This window comes from Salvelinus sp. IW2-2015, linkage group LG10, assembly GCF_002910315.2.
Source record: "Salvelinus sp. IW2-2015 linkage group LG10, ASM291031v2, whole genome shotgun sequence".
NCBI classification, from domain to species: domain Eukaryota; kingdom Metazoa; phylum Chordata; class Actinopteri; order Salmoniformes; family Salmonidae; genus Salvelinus; species Salvelinus sp. IW2-2015.
The window spans coordinates 21,641,231-21,648,635 of record NC_036850.1 but is presented as its reverse complement, the minus strand read 5'-3'; positions in this window follow the sequence as shown (position 1 = coordinate 21,648,635).

Genomic DNA, 7,405 nt, shown 5'->3' with positions numbered 1-7,405 from the left:
CACACACACACACAACACACACACACACACACACACACACACACACACACACACACACACACACACACACACACACCACATTTTGTACAAACACACAGAGAGTTGTTGCTATCATGGGGCCCCCGAGTGGTCTAAGGCACTGCATCTCAGTGCTAGAGGCGTCACTACATATACTATGGTTCGAATCCAGGCTGAATCACAACCGGCTGTGATTGGGAGTCCCATAAGTTGGCGCACAATTGGCCCAGCGTCGTCCGGTTTGGCCGGGGGTAGGCCGTCATTGTAAATAAGAATTTGTTCTTAACTGATACTCAGGTTAAATAATATAAATAAAGACAAACTCTGTACTCTAAAAGCCCAGCAGTATGGATAGACTGGCGAGCCGGTGACACTCCAGCACTATGGATAGACTTGGCCAGCCGGTGACAGACTCTACAGTATAGATTGACTTGGCCAGCCGGTGACAGACTCTACAGTATAGATTGACTTGGCCAGCCGGTGACAGACTCTACAGTATAGATTGACTTGGCCAGCGGTGACAGACTACAGTATAGATAGACTTGGCCAGCTGGTGACAGACTACAGTATAGATAGACTTGGCCAGCCGGTGACAGACTACAGTATAGATAGACTTGGCCAGCTGGTGACAGACTACAATAGAGATATACTTGGCCAGCTGGTGACAGACTACAGTATAGATAGACTTGGCCAGCTGATGACAGACTACAGTATAGATTGACTTGGCCAGCTGGTGACAGACTACAGTATAGATAGACTTGGCCAGCTGGTGACAGACTACAGTATAGATAGACTTGGCCAGCTGGTGACAGACTACAGTATAGATAGACTTGGCCAGCCGGTGATGGACTCTGCAGTATGATAGACTTGGCCAGCTGGTGACAGACTACAATAGAGATATACTTGGCCAGCTGGTGACAGACTACAGTATAGATAGACTTGGCCAGCTGATGACAGACTACAGTATAGATTGACTTGGCCAGCTGGTGACCAGACTTGTGTGTGTGTGTGTGTGTGTGTGCGTGTGTGTGCATCACAGTGTATACCTTTAATGGAATCCTGTCATCTGTATTGTCTTTCTACTTGTGTGAGTCAGAAGACTCTATTTTAACAAACCTAACCTAATCGTAAATCTAAGCGATGGACGTAACGCTATTGGTTTGGGGGTGTGTCAGAAATATTGTTTCACTATTTTTACCACCACAATCATCTCAGCTTTGGTAATTAAGATTTATCTCCAAGCAGTCTCACAAGACAAACATTTTATTGATGTATTTGAGTACAAATATTTAAATTTGGGCAAAACAAGAAGAAAACAGCAGTCATGGAGAGAAGGGGAGGCTTTGATTGGTTTTTAACAAATATCAAGAAATAGGGAAAAAAATATACGTTTTTTTGTTTCTAAATACAAAGTATACAGAAACCAAATCACATCTTGTTCCATATTGACAGTGTTGACGGTTGGCTAGACTGTGTTTCAGCTGTCAACATTCGCGTCATAACCAACAGAGTTACCACCTCCCAGCACTGCCTGTGAGACTGGTAAATTGCAGAACCTGGCGTTAGGGTTGGAAAATGCCAGTGCGCCAGTTTTTAAATGATGAAATTGCAAACTAATATGCATTTGACAATTGCGCCGCCTCAACATCAGCCGGACAAAGAGCCCAGAAGGTGAACTATTCATTCAACTTTCAGCACGAAACCGTTTCTTGTATCTCTCTATAGTATCAGTCCAGCTGTAATAAAGGAACAATAACAAACCCCCTGCATCTCCCAAGTGGCGCAGCGGACTAAGAAACTGCATCTCAGTGTTAGAGACGTGACTACAGGCCCGGGTTCAATTCCAGGCTGTATCACAACTGGTCGTGATTGGTAGTCCCATAGCGCGGAGCACAATTGGCCCAGCATTGTACGTGTTAGGGTGTGGCCGAGTCTGAGACACACCAAGACACGAGTCTGAGACACACCAAGACACGAGTCTGAGACACAGCATGACACGAGTCTGAGACACAGCATAACACGAGACTGAGACACAGCATGACACGAGTCTGAGACACATCATGACACGAGTCTGAGACACACAAGACACGAGTTGAGACACAACATGAACTGAGACATGGACACACGCATGACACGAGTCTGAGACCACAGCATGAACACGAGAGACTGAGACACAGCATGACACGACGTCTGAGACACATCAATGAAACACGAGTTGAGACACACGCATAACACGAGTCTGAGCATACACAAGCATGACACGAGTCTGAGACACAGCATTAACACGAGACTGAGAACACATCAGATGACACGATGTCTGAGAACACAGCATGACACAGCAGACAGTCTGAGCAGACGATAACACGAGACTGAGACACAAGCATGACAACGAGCTCTGAGACACATATGACACGAGTCTGAGAACACACGCATGACAACTGGACTGGAGACCTGACAGATCACATGATGAGACGAGTCTGAGACACATCGTGACACGAGTCTGAGACACACCAAGACACGAGTCTGAGCACACATCATGACACTCGAGTCTGAGACACACCAAGACACGGACTGAGACACATCGTGACACGAGACTGAGACACATCGTGACACGAGAACTGAGACACATCGTGACCAACGAGTCTGAGAGACACAGGCGAGTGAGCACTCACGCAGTCTGAGACACACCGATGACACGAGTCTGAGACAAACGACACCGATCTCAAGTGCAACCGATGTACCATTGAGACACACACCGGTGACAGCGAGACTCGAGACTAACATCAGTGCACACGAGACGCACTAGAGACACATCGTGACACGAGTCTGGAGAGCCATCGTGACACGAGACTGAAGACGAGACAAATCGTGACACGAGTCTGGAGACACACACCGTGACACGAGCCTGAGAACATGGAACATCGAGACTCGAGACACACGACACACGTGAACACAGACAGACACTGAGAACTCATGACACGAGTCTGAGACACAGGAATGACACGAGTAGACACAGCATGACACGAGTCTGAGACACACTACACGCTGACACCGAGTCTGAGACACACTCGATGACACGAGTCTGAGACACACCGTGACACGAGACTGAGACAACACGTGACACGAGACTGAGACATCGAAACTAACATCGTGACACGAGTCTGAGACACATCATGACACGAGACTGAGACACATCATGGACACGAGATGAGACACAGCATGACACGATCGCCTGAGACACATCGTGACACGAGTCTGAGACACAGCATGACACGAGTCTGAGACACACATGACACGAGTACTGAGACACATATCGTGACCACATGCACCATACGCTGTACTCATTTCCTTGTCCGGCTCTTCCTAGAAAGATTTGCTGGATCCGTCAGTAAAGCAAGTAAAGGTCACTAACGCCAAGGTCTCGGGGCCTCTCTTCTCGCACCTTTCTAGTGGCTCACTCCATGCTTCCTTCCTCCACTTCCTAGTGGCCTGCTGCACCTACTGGCTGCTTGCCTTCGCCACCTTTCTCAGTGCTGCTTTCCTTCTCCATAACCTTTCTACGGTGTTTGCTATGTAGGGCTTCCTTCTCAGCACCCTTCTTCTAGCTAGTCTCCGCTTCTTCTTCCTCTTCTCCTAAACTTTCTTCTAGTTGCTAGCGCCTACAGCTTCCTTCGGCCACACAGCAAATTTTTCTAGTGCTACCTCCATGGCTCTCTCCTTCTCCCACCTCAACTCTATATGATGCCATGCTTTTCCTTCGCCACCAACATTTCTTAGTGCATGCTGCTAGCCTCTCCTTTCGTCCACCTTTCCATTAGGTCGCTCCTCCACGCTATGCCTCTTCTCCGATTAACCATTTCTATGCTAGCTATCCTTCTACCTTCTCCTACTCATCCCAACTCCTTATCTACTGTTACAGGCTGGGCGTGGGTGGTGTCCCTTCTCCAACCTTTATCTAGTGCTTAGTACTGTACTCCTCCTTGGCATACCCTGTTGCCATATCTGAGCTTTGCTACGGCTTTTTGTTCCTGTAAGATCAGTTCGACATGACGGAGGAAGGGCTGCCAGTCTTCGTAAAGTCCTGTTCTGTGAGAGAGTAGAGAAACAGATTGCTATTGATCCGGCTTATAAAGCTTTTTAATCATCATAGCCAGAATCGATTGTTGGACGGTCGCTCTGGCTGGCTTGTTTTAATTGTCTATTGATAAGTTTAGATATCAAGTGACTCCACTTTATCAAGGATTTAAGTCAGCTAAATATGTTCGTAACTTTTCCCCTATACGGTTCGCGCAGCCTCCCGGACTCGCCACCGACGCCGGGGTACTCCTAGGTGCTGGTCTGGGGCTTCCTTCTCACACTTTCTAGTGCTGGTCTTTCCTTCTCGCAACCAGGCACCAACTCCCTCTCGTCGGGCGCTTTCTTATGTGCTGTTCCTTCTCGGCCGACACTCCAACTTTTCTATCAGTGCTGAGGACGTCGGTAGAGACTGGGCGGATGTTAGGCGCTGCTAAGCAAGGGAGCTGCTGTGTGCTTGGCCCCCTGTCCTCCACCTTTCTAGTGCTGCTTCCTTCTCCACCTTTCTAGTGCTGCTTCCTTCTCCCACCTTTCTAGTGTGCTTTCCTTCTCCCACCTTTCTAGTGCTGCTTCCTTTCTCAACCTTTCTAGGTGCTGCCTTCCTTCTCCACCTTTCTAGTGTGCTGTGCTGCTTCCTTCTCCACCCACTTTCTAGTGCTGCTTTCCTTCTCCACCTTCTAGTGCTGCTTTCTTCTGCTGTTCCTTGTTGCTGCTTCCTTCTCCACCTTTCTAGTGCTGCTGATGCTTCCTTCCTCCACCTCACCTTTCTAGTGTTGCTGTCTGCTTCCTTTCCACCTTTCTAGTGCTGCTTCCTTCCTCCACCTTTCTAGTGCTGCTGCTGCTTCCTTCCCACCTTTCTAGTGCTGCTTCCTTCTCCACCTTTCTAGTGCTGCTTTCCTTCCCACCTTTCTAGTGCTGCTGCTGCTTCCTTCTCCACCTTTCTAGTGCTGCTTCCTTCTCCACCTTCTTCTATTCTCTCTCTCACCTTCTCAGTGCTGCTTTCCTTCTCCACCTTTCTAGTGCCGCTTCCTTCTCCACCTTTCTAGTGCTGCTGCTGCTGCTTCCTTCTCCACCTTTCTAGTGCTGCTTCCTTCTCCACCTTTCTAGTGTGCTGCTGCTTCCTTCTTCCACAATGACAGCCTTTCTAGTGCTGCTTCCTTCTCCACCTTTCTAGTGCTGCTGCTGCTTCCTTCTCCACCTTTCTAGTGCTGCTGATGCTTCCTTCTCCACCTTTCTAGTGTTGCTGCTGCTTCCTTCTCCACCTTTGCAAAGAAAATACTCTCCTAGAGCTTCAGGTGCTCCTGCAGAACTGGAGATGGTGGTCAGTTCAGAGTCAGTCTCAGAGCAGGAAGCCTTCAGGTACAACTTCAGAGCACAACCCTAAACATGGAGGCTATGATTTTACATTCATATGTGCTCTATTTATGAGATGATCAGTAGGACTGTAATCAGGGAGCATACAATCAATGACTACACAAGTAATASAAGTTTACGTTTAGGTTATTTACAATGTTAATCTCATTCTGCAGAGCAACTAGAACGTGCAGAGAGAGAGAGAGGTTCAGAGCCCAGTACAGGGAAAATAGAAAGGGCCAGCGAAAGCACTGAAAATCCATTTGATTATTTTGCCCGTTCTCAGTCCAAGGATTTTAACTTATTTGTTACCAGTACCACCCAAAACAAACCCCCCAAAGAGTCGTTCCCAATGTATTCCACTCCAAAGATTGCACAAACAGAAAATGGCTGACCTACTATGAAGTAACTCACTCCTTGTTCTGCTCAGCATGTCTTGTCATTCGTAAAACCTTCAGCCAGTGATAGTGCATTTCTCAAAGGAGGCCTGGAAACATGCCCATCAGAGAGTACAGGAACATGAGAGAAGCAAGACCCATAGAGAAAGCGCAGAAACCTTTTTCCTCAGAGCCAGCAAAGCAGACATCCGTAACCCTTCTGAGTGATAAGCAAATGTCAGTTCAACGAGACCAGGTCAGAAAGAGGAGGCAGGTCACGGAACGTGTGATTGATGTAGTTAAAGTTATTGGTAAACGTGGGCTTAGGTACAGAGGCCACAGACACGAAGCTGCATATAACTTGGAAAACATGGCCGTCAATCATGGCAAGTTTCTTGACCTTATATTGTTACTAAGCAAATGTGACGTCTGCCTACAAGAGGAGCATTGAAAAGAGCAAGAAGCAGATGGGAAGTAAAGGAAGACGGTCCTTGGTAASTATGACGTCCAAAACAACAGCAAACAAAGTAATTGAAGTCATCACGGTGCTGACCTGTTGCACCCTCGACAACCACTGTGATTATTATTATTATTTGACCCTGCTGGTCATCTATGAAAACTTGAACATCTTGGCCATGTTCTGTTATAATCTCCACCCGGCACAGCCAGAAGAGGACTGGCCACCCCTCATAGCCTGGTTCCTCTCTAGGTTTCTTCCTAGGTTCTGGCCTTTTCTAGGGAGTTTTGCCTAGCCACCGTGCTTCTACACCTGCATGCTTGCTGTTTGGGGTTTTAGGCTGGGTTTCTGTACAGCACTTTGAGATATCAGCTGATGTAAGAAGGGCTTTATAAATACATTTGATTTGATTTGATCAGAATGTTGATTCAGCAGACAGTTGCTGTTGAAGTGAGAGAGGCAGGGATGTTCTCAATACGAATGGACACAACACAGGATTTAACATCCAAAGACCAGTGTGCAGTAGTTCTGCAATATGTCACTGATGTTGTCCACCAGAGACTCATTGAGGTCATTGACTGTGAGTCATCGACTAGATAGTACTTTGTGGACCTGGTGAAACAGACCCTTGAGAAGATGGACATAGATATCAAACAGTGTGTTGGTAATGCCACAGACAGAGTAGCTACTATGCAGGGACAATACAGGGGCTTCTCTGCATCGCTCACAGGAGAGTCTCCTAACCCAAGTACACATATGGTGTTACTCACATGTCCTCAACCTTGTGCTAACTGACACCACTGGGCTTGTTGTGACAAGTTAATCCCTTTTCTCATTACTGAATGACATTGCAGTGTTTGTTCGAGATTCCTACAAGTGCATGAATCTATGGGAGGAAACCAGTGAGGACAGGAGACACAGACGGCTTGATGTAATTAGTGAAACGCGCTGGTGGGCCAAAGACGATGCTTTGAAGAAAGTATTTGGAAGCTTTGCAAAGTCTGACCGTGCACTTTACATGGATGTGCTCCTCACTATGGAAAGACTTGAACAGGATGTGGTCATCACTATGGAAAGACTTGAACAGGATGTGGTCATCACTATGGAAAGACTTGAACAGGATGTG